An 18344-nucleotide genomic window follows, 5' to 3' on the forward strand; every position below is an offset into this window, starting at 1 on the left:
AGAGAGTCTTGTCCTTATGGTATACTCCAACGCTTGCCTATTACATTGGAAGGGAAGACGGTCGAAGTGGAAGTTGAAGTTGTTGATGCCAATTTAACTTACAACCTTCTCTTGGGACAAAGATGGACATATGCCATGTGAGCCGTGGCTTCATCTCTATTTCGTGTCATTCGTTTCCCTCATTAGGGGAAGATCGTCACAGTAGACCAGCTATCTTTTTTCACCTCCTCTTCCGATGGCAACATGCCCTTTGTGGAGCATACCTCCATCCCATGTGAGAGTGTAGGAGCTGGACTTTTTAAAGATCCTGCCCTGATGGGTTTTTTTTCACTCCCAGCTCCCAACGTCGCTCCTATTAATAGGATTTTTGTTCGCTCTGATCCTTGCATACTTCCCCCCGTCGATCAGATAGAATCATGGGGCAATGAGATGCCGTTGAGTCCTGCCAAGCTCAACTACATCAAAATTGTTGCTGCATTGGCTCCCCCCCTGAATCTTCTTCTTCGAGCAGAGCTCTTGACTTGTACGCCCATTCCCCTTGGCTTGGAGGCGACGCTTCTTTAGACCCTTTAAAGGAAATATTTCCTTATGATGAAGCCATTATCGAGACCATGTCTCTCGAGGAACCCTCTTGGTCTGATCATCACCATCGTTCCTCGTTTCTCCCTGCCCACCGGAAATGCTTACCTGTCTCGAGCGGTTTGCTCCTTATCTCCCATCTCAACCCCTTCAAACACCCATTCAAGTTTATCAAGTGTCTTCTGAAGGGAACATGGGAAACATCATGCAAACTGAGCCATTCGACATCTCTGTTAAACCAGGGATTGTTGAGCACAACTATGTCGGAGTAACTTGTACTCCGGAGGAGATTCAGCTGTATACTGATCTTTTTTGCGAATTCCATGATGTGTTCACTTGGTCTTATGAAGAAATGCCTGACATTGATCCTAGCATCGTGGTGCATGAGATACCTACCTAGCCGGGTGCTAAGCCTGTCCGGTAGCGTCTACACCTCGTGCACCCCTGAAAAGTTGTGGCTATTAAAGTGGAAGTTGAAAAGCTTCTTAAGGCTGGTTTTATTTATCCCATCCCACTCACAGATTGGGTCTCCAATATCGTCCTTGTGACTAAAAAACAAGGCACTATCAGGGTTTGTGTTGATTACCGTGATATTAATCGGGCCTATCCCAAAGATAACTACCCCACACCCTTCATTGACTAGCTCATTGATGAGTGTCGGGAGTGAAATGTATTCATTCATGGACGACTTTTCTTGTTATAACCAGATTAATATCGCACCGGCAGATCAACACAAGACCACCTTTATTTGTCCATGGGGCACTTTTGCCTACAAAAAGCTCCCTTTCGGTTTGAAAAACGTCGGTGCCACCTTCCAATGCGCAATGTCTTATGCATTCCATGATATTCAACACATTTTGCAACCTTACCTGGATGATCTACCAGCTCATTCAGCAAAATGCCAGGACCATCCCACTCACCTTTGTGAAATCTTTCTCCACTGTCGACACTACCGCATCTGGCTTAATCCCCACACGTGTGTCTTCTACGTTGAGTCAGGCAGACTTCTCGGGTTTATTGTCTCCCGAGAGGGTATCCATTTGGATCCCCTTAAAGTCGAGGCTATCCTGAATCTCCCTCCCCCTGCATCTTTGCAGAAATTGCAGATTTTGCAGGGAAAAGTGAATTTTTTACGACGATTCATTCCGAACTATGCCGAAGTGGCCAAAGGCTATACGCAGTTATTGAAGCGGGATACCCCTTTTCTTTGGGATGCTGGTGGGCCCCAATATTGCAACAATAATGCTGCAACTCCTAGAACTCCCTTCTTTACTTTTGTCAACCCGGTAGTTCGTAACAAACTTGGAAGCGACGGTGCTATATGCACAAGTACTAGCTCTTGCCACAGCTGTCACTTGGCCAGCTGGCACAAGTCCGCTAGGAGCTTAAGCCAACTTCTATGAGCTCTTAGAAGAAGCTTTTTAATTAATGGATGACAGCTAGTCTAAAAGGAAGCTAATCTATTTGTGAAAAGAGATTGAAGAACTGAAGGAAAACGCAAACCCTAGCAAACCCTAATTCTACCAGCTAGTCCTACTGATGCAAAGGAGAGAATGAAAACTACTGAAAGAGATGCCACTACTTCTATGAAGGTAAAATACATGTGTTTAGACTACCTCTATTTGAAGAAAACATCTTTTTGTATTTTTGATTAAATCGTCAGTTTCATCATGCATATGCTTTCACTGTTCTTTGACTGTGCAGGGGTGGATCAAGGAGGAGAAATGCTTGGAAGAGGTTGGGAAGGTTTAGAGAGGGTCTAAGGAGTCCCTAACACCCTTCCAAAGAGTTTCACAAAATTTGGCTATCAAGAAACCTCATTTGTGAGCTTCTATAGGGAGTCTGCAGGGGTTCTACAAGATGTTCAGGAATTTCTACAGGATGTTCAGGAATTTGTACAGGATGTTTAAAAATTGGATTTTGGAGGATGGGTGAGTGAGGGAAGATGCATCAAGGGATATGGAGGTAGGATAGGGGTCTGAAGTTGCCCAGGGACTGGTGGATGGAGTGGTGAGAAGGTGTAGATGGCTAAATTGGCTCAAAGAAGGCCGAAACAATGATTGCGAAAAAAGGTAGGGTTACGTGGGCAAGAGGACAGATGTGAGATGAGGAATCCTTCTAGGAGGTGGAGCAGATGGCTCTGATGAAGCTTAGGTGGATGAAAGAGTGGTAGAGATGCCCTGCACCGTATACATTCAACTGAATCAAAAAAGTCTTGCAAGTAATCAAAGTCCTAGCTAATCTGATCTAACTGACAATATAGTGAATGAACAACAGCTTTATTTGAAAGAGAACCATGTATATCAACTATACAATGAAACATTTCAGAGATCTGAACACATAACCAATTTCTGCAAATGAAAACAGTACACTAAGGATTTCATGGTAAAGAAAACTAGTGTTTTTGTTTGGGACAGCACGGTTACTTCAATTCCAGCCCCTGATCCAATAAGGAAGAGGTGAAAACAACAGTATTTGTTGACCCTTTTTTTGAAGCCTTTTTCCTTTTATAATCCTACCAATCTAATCTAAAAATCTGAAGCATTCTATTCATAAATAGTGCCCTGGTTAGTCCACACAACTTAATATGCCTAACAGAAATACGTTTGCAAATGCACAAAAGGAAACAATGATGCTTAAAGGAAAGATAACAGTACATAAAGGAGGCCCTAGGCTCTCAGGTTGGGCCCAACCCTGAGAGCTACGGCTCCTATAGAAAACTCAGAGTTGATATGAAATAGGACTGCTTATCATTATCGAAATATAGTCATCAGTCAAGAGTTATGCCAAAATGGCTACAAGAAAACGAGCTAAAGCTGACAGCACTCTAGTCCAAAAATATGCAATGGTTTCGAAAGTCACTTGCAAAGGCCGAGGCCTTCTCATTTATACACCACGAGGGCCCTAGCAGGCCTCCTAAATCTGGGGGACTTGGCTATCCAACTTTTAGTAGACACTCCCTTTTCCAAAACTGCTTGGCTGCCTTCAAGATCTGATTTTGGCGGCCTGTGAGCTCGGAGTTTGAGGGTGAAGATCCCGAGGAAGGGCTATTTAATGTCATAGAAAACCCCCCTACGAATCCTCACCTTAAGCTTGATTGTCTTCTAGCCCATGATTGCTCGGTTTTGCTCCAACATGTGTCAAAAAAACCTGAAATAAGCACGTGTTAGCCACCTAGGAAGAGTGACCACCCTTATTCGTACAAATGACATAAACATACTAAAAAATATTGCATAAGCTATGAAAAATGGAGGATTGAATAAGGACTGAACAAGGATAATTAGGAAAAATGAGCCCAATAAGTTACCCAATTTGGGGCTCATCATCACCCCCATGCTAAAAGGGTTGCTCATCCTCGAGCAACTAGTCCAGCTCCTCGTCCTTAATTGCTTTGATTGCCTCCCTCACATCCCAGGCTTCTGAAGTAGTGTCCTCTTCACTGTCATGGAATCCAGCCTTCCTTTCTCTTCCCACTGCTTATGTTCTTCTTCTTCTGTGCCTCCTTCTAACAATCCCAAAAGCAAAGGGAGACTTAACTTGAGGCCTATCTAGCTGGCTTGGAGGTTTTGCATAGACTTTTTGTAGAGAGGCACTCATGCCAAGGCCTCCCTCATTCTAGTTGGAGTGTGGTATTCCCTGATTTTGAGGCTGAGGGACAATGTGTTCCACCTACGGGTGCAAGCATGAACACAATTGTCCCCCAATAGTCGCTCCATATCCTCAAAGTGTGCTATGGACTGAGCCTGCTGATCCATGTACTCTAACAAAGTCTGAGAGTTGGTTGCTAGGTGCTGGTGGGCAGATATCAATGCTGTGGGGTCCCTTGGCTTTGCTCTAATCAGCAGTGGTTCTCGTAATTCTCGGTCCATGACATTTCTGACCTCTACCACTCTCTTTTCTTCGTGGTTTAGCCATGAGGTCATTACCATCAGCTGCATGTCCCCTACTGCTATGTTGGGGTCCCATGAGGTTATATTTGGAAGGGCCAAACTATGAAGGTAGAACTCTGATAGCTTGGCCTTGAAATCCGATGAACTGCTGTTACATAAATCCTTGAACTGCTGGGGGTTTTGGATTTGGGAGATACCCCTTTCTGCCAACGTGTTGATTTGGAATTGCAGCCATTGATCCTTGAGGTATAGGCCATAGGATTTGGCCAGCTCCCTACATTGCAGAGCTTCCGTTTCCCAACTGGCCATGCAGGCCAGTTGTGCCTCCTTTTCTTGCACCTGTTGTTTTAGAGATTGTATCTCTAGGCCTGCTTGCAATTCCCTTTCCTGTAGTTGCCGATTTAGTGCCTCAAGTTCAGCTTGCATTCCTTCTTTTCCCTGAGGCTCTTCTGTGGTGTCCTTGGCTGTTGTGTCCTCTTCTTTCCTCTGTCCTTGTAGCTGTAGCTGCTGTTTGAGCTGCTCATTTTCTTCCTGTAGCCTGACCCACTGGATGCTCCTCGCATGTCGCACCATAGCCAGTTCTCTTCTGGCCTCTTTGAGCTGCTCCTCCAAAGGACCTATGTCTGCTACTCCCTTGGACTTAGCGATTTTCATCCAAGTGTGGGTCCTCACCCTCTCTTCCTCTAGTGCGAGGAAGAGTGGCACTGTGAATTTTTGAGGAATGATCTTTCCGGCCTCCAAGAAGTTATAATAGGATCCCAAGCTGGGCTGGGGGCTAGGTTCCATAATGTGCTCGACCACTTCTTCCTTCTATGGTGATTTGGCTGCCCCACCCTCCATTTCTTTGGTCTCCTTCAGTCTAGCCAATGTTTCCTGTAGAATAGTTTCAACATCTTGTAGAGAGGTTTTTGTGTCCGACCATTCCATTCTCTCCCTCCAAGTGGACGTCTTTGGGCTTCCCCGCTCATAAGTGATGGATGCCTTGGAGGGGGACCTCTCCTTTGGTGTGGTAGGGGTATCTATAATTGTGATTGGCTCTTTTGATGGAGGCTGGGGTCTGCCAGTCTTAATCCTCACACTCCTCCTTGCCTTAAAATACAGGGGAGTCTCCCTCTTTCGCTTTTCCTTCTGCTTGGGAGAGCTTCTTAGGGTGGCCAGCACAGCTGCTGCCTCCCTAGCTAGAATCTCCGCCGATTTCTCCTTCTGCTGCCCTTTTTTCAGACTTCTTATAGAAATGCCTGTAGAGGCTGGTTTCTGGCTTCCTATAGAAGCAGTTTTTGGACTTCCTGTAGAAATGACCTTCTGGCTTCCTGTAGAACCAGTTGGCACTATTTTAGCCTACCTGGCTGAGGTTGCTTTTTCCCTTAGCTTGGCTGAGGCTTCCTGAGGGGTGCCTTCACTGGCTTGGACTTTCTCGGTCCTTTCTGCCCTGCTCTGCAGTCTTTTCTCCCTGGGTGTTCGTGTCATTTTACCACCCACTGTTTTGGCCTCAACAGCTTGACCTTTTTCTCGTGGCTCTTTCTGTTCTTTCTTTGGTGGTTTGCCCGGGGTTTCTTGACCTTTAGCTTTCTTTATTGCCTCGATGTGCTCCTTCTCCTCACCGCTGGAGGAAGTGAGCTCCTCAGCCAAAAGTCGGATGTCATCATCCTTAGACATATTTCGAAATATTTCCTAGGAGAGAGGGACAGTGTAAGTATGGAGTGCATCTTCCATGAAGAGCTTGATAAGCCCATGATGGGCTAGCTAGTCTGGTGTCCCCTCCCTCAGCTTTGTGGCACACTCAATCAAGGATTGCAGGAGGAAGTAGGGGATGCTCAACTTTTGTTCTGAGGGCAGATCCATTTGGTGCCTGAGTTCTATTAGCAAATGGAAATGATAACCATATACGATGCTGAATCGCCCCTCATAGGTAATATACTTCATAATTTGGAGGCTGAATTTGCTCCAAAATGGTTGTAGGCTGGTTCTTCGGACCCCATTCTTGTCCTCTGAAAATTGTTCCTCTGGCAAGAAGAACTCCTTTTTAGCCTTTTGACCCAATTTTCTCTCCTCCTTATCCCAGGGTACCCCCATCGATAGGTCAGTGACTCTGCTAATGAGCTATGGGGTGAGTCTTAGGGTCAATCCTTTGAAGTTGACAGTGGCTAGTGTCTTCGAGTTCGGCTTCAGGGACCTTAGGAATTCTTCTGTAATTTCATCATCGTGACCTTGAAGTTTGTCACAGAATGTCATCCAGTGTGCACGGGAAAATAAGTCTACCACCTCAGGGGTTTCTCGGAGTTTCTTGGAGTCCGAGGGTTCCTTTTAGATAAACCCTCCTGACATGGTGGAAAAGACTCTATTTTTGCTTGTGCTTTGAGAAGAAAGGGAATTCTAGGTGTGTCTCCTTCTCAGAGTGTTAAAACGGCATCTGCAGGTCTCTTCGTATCAATTCCTCTATTTTGAAACCTGACTGCTTGTGTACAGAAGGACGACTAGGGATTTCTCTAAACAGATTGCAAGGATATGTTTCCAACATACACACAATCATATGACATTCACAATTTTTCCACCGGTTAGCCTTGACAGTGTCTCACTTCTCTACAGGAGGGATTTAACTCAGGACTTCATGGAGAAAATCTTGGATGTAAACCACGAAGACAACTTCATGCAACGATAAGTAAACTGCTTTTGGATTCACAGACAGACTTGCTTTTAAAAAGAATTTCTACCCCATCACGTCGAATTCACCACCTTTTGAACTATTTTTCATGGGAAAGGTATGTTCGGGCTTACCTTTCTGAGAATTGCTACCCTCGACATGAATAGTCCAAGCTTCTTCGTAATGTCGGGCTTCCTGTAGCGCACCCTCCTGTAGAAAGCTTTCCTTGCTTCTGGAGGACGTTACAGTGGTTCTAAACAAGTTTGAGCTGCGGAAGGACGTTGGAAGAGACTGAGAAGCTCGGGCTAACAACTTGTAGAGGAGGAGGACACGTACTCGGCTACAAAAACGGTTGCAAGTGTGAATGACAGCAGTTTACCGTGAGTTATTCGACCGACCAATTTGAAATGCTGTGGAATTCATGGCGCGGGGGTGAGCTGTCCAAGCTGATCTGTTGGCCGACATCACAGCCATCATTCCTCAGCGTGTCTCTGACCGCCGAATCCTTCCCTTTGCATTGACCGCCGCCATTTCTGTCATACTGTCGATTCTCCCTGACTGGACACTTCCCACGTGTCAACTGCCCATCTTTTTGGCATAACCAAGACCATTCGGATCCTACGAGGCCATCTGACTGGCTGTGGGTGGCCAGTTGAATGGCCACCACCCTTGTTCAATCCGCCCATTCTCACAGTCATGCAAATTTTAGAGTATAGTTCATGTAATTCGATGAATAATGTTAGGCACTTACCTGTGCGATCGTGGACATTTTTTCAGGCTTCAGGACGAGGAATGCTGGATTTGCTTGCTGCTGCTTCGTGCACGGGTGCTGGAGCTACTCTTCCATTGGCTGATACCAGTTCCAAGACCTTGAGACCCGAGTCTTTGGTGGTGAATGCCGCATGCACTGGCTTCATTTGATGTGAGCTGCTGGTGTCTCCATGGTATGTGCTCCAGCTGGATCAGCTGCTACAGGATTCCTGTAGGACATCCTGTAGCCGTTTCTCCTCCTGGGGTGCATGCTAAAAAAAACAAAGTTTGCGTTCACGGATGAAGGTTCCTAAGGGTGCCTTGACAAGTAAAGTGTGCAGGCCTCTGCATGCTTTATTTTTCACTTGAAAAAACAAATTTTTATCTGAGAAAACAGGGTTCTGGTATGACTGTGCAGGTATATTCGACCAGATGGTGGAAATGGTGGTGAAAGGGGATGAAACAAGTGGAGGATGGAAGAAAAGAGTGGTTTCATGCCTCCTCAACAGGCTTCAAGCTTCAAATCCCTCTCCATAATCGATTCTGGCCTGCCCAAAGGCTCTATAGGATGTTTCCTGCAGAAATACAGAACTTCCTGTAGGAGGTGGAACCATGACTAGATTGTGTCCGAACCCTGAAACAAATGAGTGTTCATGGAGGGAGTGGATGTGAAGATGTCTGGTAACATGGTAGGGACCCTTGTCCTTGTGTTGGGAGGCCTCCTTCCTGCATTGTGTTCCTGCAACCTGCAACAATTTCCAAGGATTAAACTTGTTTTTTCTCTCTGTTTCTTCCTTCTTTTTCTTTTTCTTTTTCTTTTTCTTTTTTTTTTTTTTAAAGAGACAACAAGGGCGCCTCAATGAGGTTTTCACCCCTACTATCTGCCTTGAGCGCCTCAGAGAGGTTTTCGCCCAAGGGTCTTTTTATTCAAATTCTTTTTCAGAGAGACAGCAGGGGCACCTCAATGAGGTTTTCACCCCTACCATCTACCTTGGGCGCCTCAGAGAGGTTTTCACCCAAGGATCTTTTTTATTGTATTTTTTTTTTTTTTTTTAATGATGATGCTGAGGGTGTGGCCAAAACAGAGGCATAACCCTTCTCTATTACTAGCATTGATTTTTTCACAATTTCGATGAACTCTTGCCTCAAAAGGGGTTTCCTGTAGATCTTTAGTTGATGCCCATTGACGAGCATGGGGATGGCTTCTTCATCAATGGTCCAGATAAGGACAGAACCATTGTCGTTACATTTCTCCACTGTATATGGTCCTAACCATCATGTCCTCAGCTTCCCTTTGAAATCCTTGTATCTTGAGTCATACAGCAGCGCCCAATCTCCGGCTAGAATTGCTTCTCATTAAGGTGTCGGTCATGCCATATCTTCCTCTGGAGTTGAACTACTTCTGAGTGGAGGAGGGCCTGCATTATTTGTTCGTCTAACCCATTCAACTGCAATAATCTCTCACGTTGAGCATGGCTGAGATCTAGGTCCAGCTGAGCTGCCACCCTCAATGTATTGTACTCGAATTCTATGGACAACAAATCTTTCTTCCTGTAGACCAGCTCATAAGGTGTGAAACTGGTTGTGGTCTTCCAAGTGGTGTTGTAGGCCCAGGTGGCCTCAACCAGGCGATCTGCCCAATCCTTTCTGCTACTACTCACAACCTTGGTCAAAATCCCTTCCAATGCTCAATTAGTGACTTCCACCTGCCCATTTGCTTGAGGATGATAGGGGGTGGAAGTCTTGTGCTTGATCTTGTGATGAGCAAGCAAATCTTCAATCAGGTTGGAGGTGAACTGGCTTCCTTGATCTGTGACTAACTCTCTTGGGTAGCCAAACTTGTATAAGATATTGTCCCTCAGAAACTCAGCCACCTTTTCTTCTGTTGCTGCTTTGATTGCCTTTGTTTCTACCCACTTGGTTAGATAGTCGGTGCACACAATGATGTAAGACCGTTGCTTTGAAGGAGGGTTGATAGGACCCACAAAATCCATGCCCCACTTCTCAAATGGCTCAAAGGTCACTTGAGGTTGGAGAGGCATTTCATCTCTTCGAGTTGGTTTCCCCATCCTCTGACATCGGTCACACTGGCTGACATATCTTCTGACATCCTGATGGAGAGTAGGCCAATAGTAGCCTGCCTGTAGAATTTTGAAGGCAGTCCTTTTTGCTGCAAAGTGGCCTCCACAAGGTCCATCTTGACAGGTTAGGAGGATGTCAAAGACTTCCTCCTCCCTAACACAACATCTCAAGATCTGATCTAGACCAAGCTTAAACAAGTTGCCCCCGATCCATGTGAACGGGGCACTGTTCCTTACAATTCTGCTCTTCTCTTTTGAGGACAGATGAGGAGGGAACTAAGCTGAGACCAAGTAATTTTCTATATCAGCAAACCATGGAGAGAGTACTGAGATAGCAAATAGATGTTCATCTGGCATTTGGTCATCCACTCTTCCTTACAATTCTGCTCTTGTCTTTTGAGGACAGATGCAGAGGGAACTGTGCTGAGACCAAGTAATTTGCTATATCAGCAAACCATGGAGAGAGTACTGAGATAGCAAATAGATTTTCATCTGGCATCTGGTCATCCACTGTTCCTTCTTCACCTGCAGGCAAATCCAATCTCGACAAGAAGTCAGCAACAACATTTTCTTTACCTGGTTTGTCAATGATAGTCAAATCAAACTGCTGCAACAAGAGTAACCATCTAATAATACGAGCATTCACATTAAGCTTATTCATTAAATATCTAATCGCATCATGATCAGTATGTACAAATGTTTGATAGCCAGTGATGTAGTGTTGGAACTTGTTCAGGTAATGGACCACGAGCAAGAACTCCTTCTCAATTATAGTATAATTCAATTCTGCCTTGGATAAGTTTTTGCTGACAAAGTATATGGCATATGGAAGTTTTTCCTCAAGTTGTCCTAAGGCTGCCCCTATGGCTTTGTTCGAGGCATCAGTGTGGATGTGGAAAGGTAGGGCCCAGTTTGGACCTCTCAATATTGGGGCGGATACCAGCTTTTCTTTCAACTCATCCAGTGCCCCTTGACAGTTGTCAGTCCATTTGAACTCAACATCTTTCCCTAAGAGTCCAAACAAAGGTGAGGCTAGCTTGCTGAACTCTTTAATGAATCTTCGATAATATCCTGCTAAGCCTAGGAAAATTCGAACATCCCTTACCTTTTGAGGAGGTGGGACCCTTTGGATGATAGCAATTTTATTAGGATCCACCTGTAGTCCTTGGCGAGAAGTGGTATGTCCTAGCACAGTCCCTTCAGTCATCAGGAATTCACATTTTTTAGGACTAAGGGACAGGTTCATCTCTATGCACTTGCTTAAAACTTTTCCCAAGTTGGACAAGGCTTCTTGGAAGCTAGACCCTTAAGGAGTAAAGTCATCCATATAGATTTCCACCGAATCATGAACCAACTCGGCAAAGATGCTCAGTACAGCTCTCTGGAAAGTGGCAGGGGCATTGCATAGCCCAAAGGGAAGGACACGATAGGCAAAGGTATCCCAAGGACAGGTGAAGGTGGTTTTATCTTGGTCTTCTGGGTTGATTTGGATCTGGTTATACCCGCTGAACCCATCTAGGAAAGAGAAAAACTTCTTCCCTGCCAGTCCATCCAACACCTGATCTATGAAAGGCAAAGGGAAGTGGTCTTTCTTAGTGGCTTTGTTAAGTTCCCGGTAATCTACACAGATTCTCCACTTCCTGTTCTTCTTGGGTACCAACACCAGAGGGGAAACCCATTCACTGTCTGAGATGGGGTAGATGAATCCTGCATCCAACAATTTTTGCACTTCGTCTTTAACAATGTCCTTAAGGGCTGGATTCATTCTCCTCTGAGGTTGCCTGACTGGTTTACAGTCCTCCTTAATGTAAATATGATGGGTACAGACCGAGGGATGGATTCCTTTCATTTCCTTGTAGTTCCAGGCAAAAGCCTCCAAATGGTGGGTCAAGAGGCTACATAGCTCCTTTTCCTGAGAGGGAGAGAGAGAGGAGATGATATTTAAAGTTCTTTCATGGCCAAACTCCACATTCTTAACTCTGGGAGTGGTCGGATCAGTCACACATAGGTCCACTAAAGCACTGGCTTGGGTATCTTCCACCAACTCTTCCAAGGATAGTGCACCAGGGGGAGGATTTTGGATCAAGTTCTCAATCAAATCGTCCTCGGTTTGAGGATCTCCCCTGGTGGTTTCTATGGTGCACAAGGGTGCAGAGTATACCACATCCTCATCTCCTTCTTCAAGCCAGAGCGGTAAGTCATGTTCTAGCAGGGGCTAGGCAGGAGGGTATAGGACTAGCTGCTTGGACATAGGACCATTTTTGATGGTCATGTTTCCAGATCGGCAACTGATGTAAGCATCCGCAGTGGCTAACCAAGGCCTTCCCAAAATGAGGGGGTATCCAGTAAGCTTTGCCTTTGGTTGAAGGACTAAGAAGTCCGCAGGATACTCCAAAGAGTCAACCTAGACCAAGACATCCTCCACAATTCCTTCGGGAGTCATGGTGGAGCGATTTGCCAATTGCAGGACTGTCGAAGTCTTCCTTAAGGAACCCTAAAGGTTTAGTTTAAGCATGGTGTCCCTGGTCATCACATTAATGGAAGCCCCTAGATCAATCAAGGCATGGGGGATAATGGTGCCATTGATGTGGACATCAACTACAGGACTCCCAGGGTCCAAATACTTTGGACAGATTACTTGCCACAACATTAGATCAGACAGTTGTCCTATGACATTGATCGTCAAGGCATCTCTCTTTCTCCTGCCTGGGTGCCTAAAACACTTCTCCTTAATCAATTTGTTGTATATCGGTACATCTTTGATGGCTTGGAGAAGGGGTATTTTCACACACAACTGTTTTAGTTCCCCCAGAAGTTCAGTCTCCTCTGGGTTTGGTTGTGAGGTTACTATTAGTCACTCAGGAAAGGGTGGAATGGCTTTGGGTTCACTTTCCTGTTTCTCCTCCTCATCCTCTAGGGGAGGAGGTTGGTGATCTGGAAGGGTCTTTCCAGATCACAGGTTGATCTCCTGGATCTCCATAGCATAAGTAGGACATGTTGTTTCCCCAGTGTATACCTGCTGGGCCTGCCAGTTGTTGGGGTTCGGGTTCGGTTGGGCAGGCATTTGGGGTTGTCTTGGAGGAGCAGGAGGTAATGGTTGTGGTTGAGCCAGTGGTGGAGGCAGAATGGCCGGAGGAGAGTTGTATTGGGGCCTCCACCCCGGTTGAGGTGCATTCCACTGAGGCTGTGGCTGGACATGTGAGTGAAATGAATGAAGAGTGGGTTGAGAATGGTATTGAGGTGGATAATACCATGGATGAGGTGCAGACCAGGAAGGATGAGCAGGGGGACCCCAAGAAGGCATGTGAGCCTATTGGTTGGGGCTATAATAAGATTGGGATGTCCCTTGCATCCCCTGCTGGTAAGGTCTAGGTCCATTCGGTCGCCTTTGGTTGAGGAAGTAGAGAGGTTCAGTGGGTGCCTCAGTCCCTTGGTACATGGCTTTGAATCTGGGAAAGGTTGGGCATTGGTTTGTAGGGTGGTTCTCCTCACAAATGAAACATACCTCCATTGAGTGTAATGGACACTCGTTCTTAGGGTGCTTCCTCGTACATCTGGGACAGAAAATGGCCAAAGCCCTCTCAGCTTCCTCTTTCTTTTGTTGGATTCGGAACATATCAAGTTGCATGGCAATGATCTGTCTCACCTCACTTTTGAGGTCTTCCAGCTGATTAGCAAACTGATGCTTGGAGAAGGTAGTACTAGCTGAAAGTGGATTCCCCCTACCTCTCTTCCGGGCTGCCCTAGAGTGGTTTCTAAACACAGTCTTTATATCCTCATAAGGTAGTTGGTAAATATCCCCTCCAGCTAGCATGTGAAGGGTATCTAGAAGGTCTTCAGGGACTCCTCGAAGTAGAACCAGCTTTAGAGATTCAAGGTCAAGTGTGCACCTGGCCCGTTTATAGCTAAGTTGGAACCTTTCCTCATAGTCCTCTAGAGACTCATCATTTCCCATGGTCATCAGAAAGATTCCCCCTTGGTTTCCTTTGACCTACAGTAATCCCGGTATTTGTTGTTAAAGGCTTGTTGCATCTGAGCCCAAGTGGTGATACTATTTCCAGGTAACCCCATGAACCAGCGTAATGCTGCATCCTTGAGGGTGGAGGGAAAAAGTTTCAACTTTTGCTCATCTTCTGTATAGTCATAAGTTCGACCAAGGACAACAAACTCAAACAGGAAGGTATCAGGGTCTTCAGTGGTCAATCCGTGGAAATGAGGTAAGGCTGAGGGACTTATGTTCTTCATTTTCATGTCCCCGTTAGTCTCTCGGATGGGGAAGGTACCTTCTATTCTTTCATCATCGTCTCTACCATTTCTATTGTCAGTCATAGTCTCACAAGGAATATTTTCTTGCTCTTCTTCTATTATAGGATCTTCGTATATTTCAGGAGGTTCACCTATAGGTTCTTCTGGATCACTGCCACCAAAGAAGAGTGAAGGGTGACATAGTGAAGTGGTGGGGGTGTTGGTAGGAATTTTCCAGTATTATCTCTGTTCCTACGAGGCATGAAAGGAATTTTGGTTGCTTTTTCTTTTTTTTGCTTGTACCTGCAAAACTGAAGTAGATTGAACTGCAACTAACTATCTTGCTAAAACGAAAATGCGGAATTGAAATGAAAGCAGGAAAGGACTAATCTATTTTGCTCAAAGGAAATTGCAGGAACAAAAGGCTAGTCTACGCTTGCAGAATTGAAAGGCTAATCTACGCTTGCAAAATTGAAAGGTTAATCTACGAAAGCAGGAAATGTCTAGTTTACTTTTGTAGAAATGAAATTGCGGAATGGAAATGAAATAAACTACTTAGCAGAAGGAGAGAGTAGGAAAATAGAAGAAAATCAGCAATCACAAATACTCTGACGCTTCCCTGGCAAAAAGAGTGGTGGGCCCCAGTATTGCAGCAATAATGCTGCAACTCCTAGAACTCCCTTCTTTACTTTTATCAACCTGGTAGTTCGTAACAAACTTGGAAGCGACGGTGCTATATGAACAAGTACTAGCTCTTGCCGTAGATGTCACTTGGTCAGCTGGCACAAGGCCGTTAGGAGCTTAAGCCAACTTCTATGAGCTCTTAGAAGAAGCTTTTTAATTGATGGATGAAAGCTAATCTCGAAGGAAGCTAATCTATTTGTGAAAAGAGATTGAAGAACTGAAGGAAAACGCAAACCCTAGCAAACCCTAATTCTACCAGCTAGTCCTACTGATGCAAAGGAGAGAATGCAAACTACTGAAAGAGATGCCATTACTTCTATGAAGGTAAAATACATGTGTTTAGACTACCTCTATCTGAAGAAAACATATTTTTGTATTTTTGATTAAGTCGTCAGTTTCATCATGCATATGCTTTCACTATTCTTTGACTGTGCAGGGGTGGATCAAGGAGGAGAAATGCTTGGAAGAGGTCAGGAAGGTTCAGAGAGGGTCTAAGGAGTCCCTAACACCCTTCTAGAGAGTTTCACAAAATTTGGCTATCAAGAAACCTCATTTGTGAGCTTCTACAGGAAGTCTGCAGGGGTTCTACAGGATGTTCAGGAATTTCTACAGGATGTTTAAAAATTGGATTTTGGACGATGGGTGAGTGAGGGAAGATGCATGAAGGGATATGGAGGTAGGATAGGGGTTTGAAGTGGCCCAGGGACTGGTGGATGGAGTGGTGAGAAGGTGTAGATGGCTAAATTGGCTCAAAGAAGGCCGAAACAATGATTGCGCAAAAACATAGGGTTACGTGGGCAAGAGGACAGATGTGAGATGAGGAATCCCACTAGGAGGTGGAGCAGATGGCTCTGATGAAGCTTAGGTGGATGAAAGAGTGGTAGAGATGCCTGCACCGTATACATTCAATTGAATCAACAAAGTCTTGCAAGTAATCAAAGTCCTCGCTAATTTGATCTAACTGACAATACAATGAATGAATAACAGCTTTATTTGAAAGAGAACCATGTATATCAACTATGCAATGAAACATCTCAGAGATCTGAACACATAACCAACTTCTGCAAATGAAAACAGTACACTAAGGATTGCATGGTAAAGCAAACTAGTGTTTTTGTTTGGGACAGCACAGTTACTTCAATTCCAGCCCCTAATCCAATAAGGAAGAGGTGAAACCAACAGTATTTGTTGACCCTTTTTTTGGAGCCTTTTTCCTGTTATTATCCTACCAATCTATTCTAAAAATCTGAAGCATTCTATTCATAAACAGTGACGTGGTTAGCCACCTAGGAAGAGTGACCACCCTTATTCGTACAAATGACATAAACATACTAAAAAATATTGCATAAGCTATGAGAAATGGAGGATTGAATAAGGACTGAACAAGGATAATTAGGCAAAATGAGCCCAATAAGTTACCCAATTTGTGGCTCATCAGATGCCACTACTCAAGAGTCTTTCGAGTGCCTCAAGGTTCTCCTTGTTTCTGCTCTATTGTTGCGTCCTCCTAATTATCATCGTGACTACACTCTGTATTTGGCTGTTGCCGATACCACTATTGGCATGGTTCTCGTTCAAGATGATGATGATGACATTGAGCATGCCATTTATTGTCTTAGCCGCAATCTACTAGATATGAAAACTCGATATGCTTACGTCGAGAAGTTGGCATTGGCCGTTGTATGTTCCGTCCAACGTTTCCGCCATTATATCTTATTGCGCACCATGACAATGATTTCTGATTGCAATCCGATGACGTACATCCTGTCACATCAGTTGCTGGGGGGAAAGTACTCAAAGTGGATTGTTATCCTCCAAGAGTTCGACTTGGAATTCACCACTGCCAAGTCTAAGAAATCCTTTGTCTTTGCTGAGTTGCTTTGCTCTTTGACATCTCTTACCGCGCCCTCTCGGTTAGAGGACCATATTCCGGACGAAACTCTGTTCTTAATCAACACCCTCGATCCTTGGTACGGGGATATCATTGTCTATCTACAGACGTCCTCTTTTCATCTTGATGTGTCTAAGGTTGCTCGGCGACAACTTCGCCATCAATCTCAGTCGTACCGTATCATTGGGGACACCCTGTATCGTCTTGGCGCCGACTCTGTTCTCCGTCGATGCTTAACATTCAAGGAAGCTGAGCGAGTTTTAAATGACTGCCACTTTGGCGCCTATGGTGGTCACATGTTCGGATATGCTACTGCTCAAAAGATTCTTCGTGCTGGTTACTTTTGGCCCTCGATCTTCAAGGATTGCATTCTTGCCATCCGCTCCTGTCACGAGTGCCAAATCTACTAGCGGAAGATGCACACGCCTCCCACTCCATTGCACCCTGTTGTTACCGTCGGCCCTTTTGCCAAATGGGGCATTGATTATATGATCTGTAACCCTCACTCGACCGGGGGGCATGGGTATATCATCGTTTCCATTGATTACTTCACAAAATGGGACAAGGCGATGCCCACACTCCCTAAAGACGGTCACACAACAGTGCAATTTTTGTTTAATCATGTTATCTCACGGTTCGGATTCCCTCAGGCTATCGTCACTGATCACGGTAAGCATTTCTGGAATCATATGATGACTGAGCTAACAACCCATCTAGGCTTGCGGCATCATAGCTCGACTACATACTATCCTTAGGCGAATGGCCAAGTAGAAGTCATCAACAAGGTTCTAGTTACGATGCTTCAATGCACCATTGGCATGAAAAAGTCTAACTGGCATTTGATGTTGTTCTCTGCCTTATGGGCCTACCGAACTTCTATGAAGGATGCCACTGGTTTCACTCCATTCCAATTAGTTTATGAACTAGAGGCTACCCTTCCCATCGAGTGCGAGATCCCTTCTTTGAAATTAGCCGTCGAATTACTCCCCAACTCTACTCTGGTAGAAGAACGCCTTCTTTACCTAGAGCGGTTGGACGAGACTCGTCGACTAGCCTCTCTAGCTATTGAAGCACAGAAGAAGCGAGTGAAAACTCACTTTGATCATACTATCCATCCTCGTTCTTTTGTTGAAGGAGATTTAGTCCTGCTCTATGATCAAGCGAATGATAAGCTGGGGGCAGGCAAATTCGAGCCCATGTGGCACGGGCCTTATATTGTAAAGCGAGTTTTGTAAGCCTACGACTTGATTGATTATGAAGGGAATCCTCTGGATAAGCCCCGAAATGGGCTTCACTTGAAAAAATATTATGCGTGAACTTCATGCACTTTGATTTGTACATACGTGTGTTTTTAGTAGGTGTGTCTGTGTGTTTTCATGTTTTGGCTTGATGTGTAGACGTATTTCCACTTATTGTGTCTTTTGATTCTTGTGCAGATGTCTGGTGCACCTTACATTGGTTTCACTGATGTGCTTTTTGTAGTACCCGCAACCTGTCTTCTGCGGCATGGGTGATCTACGATCCTCACATGAGCTGGTAGATCTTCAAGGTGTTTTTCTAGGTTGTACCACGAACAATGTCGC

The sequence above is a fragment of the Pinus tabuliformis genome, chromosome X (genome assembly GCF_031772625.1).
Source record: "Pinus tabuliformis cultivar Carrire ecotype Pingquan chromosome X, CPIR1, whole genome shotgun sequence".
NCBI classification, from domain to species: Eukaryota; Viridiplantae; Streptophyta; class Pinopsida; order Pinales; family Pinaceae; genus Pinus; species Pinus tabuliformis.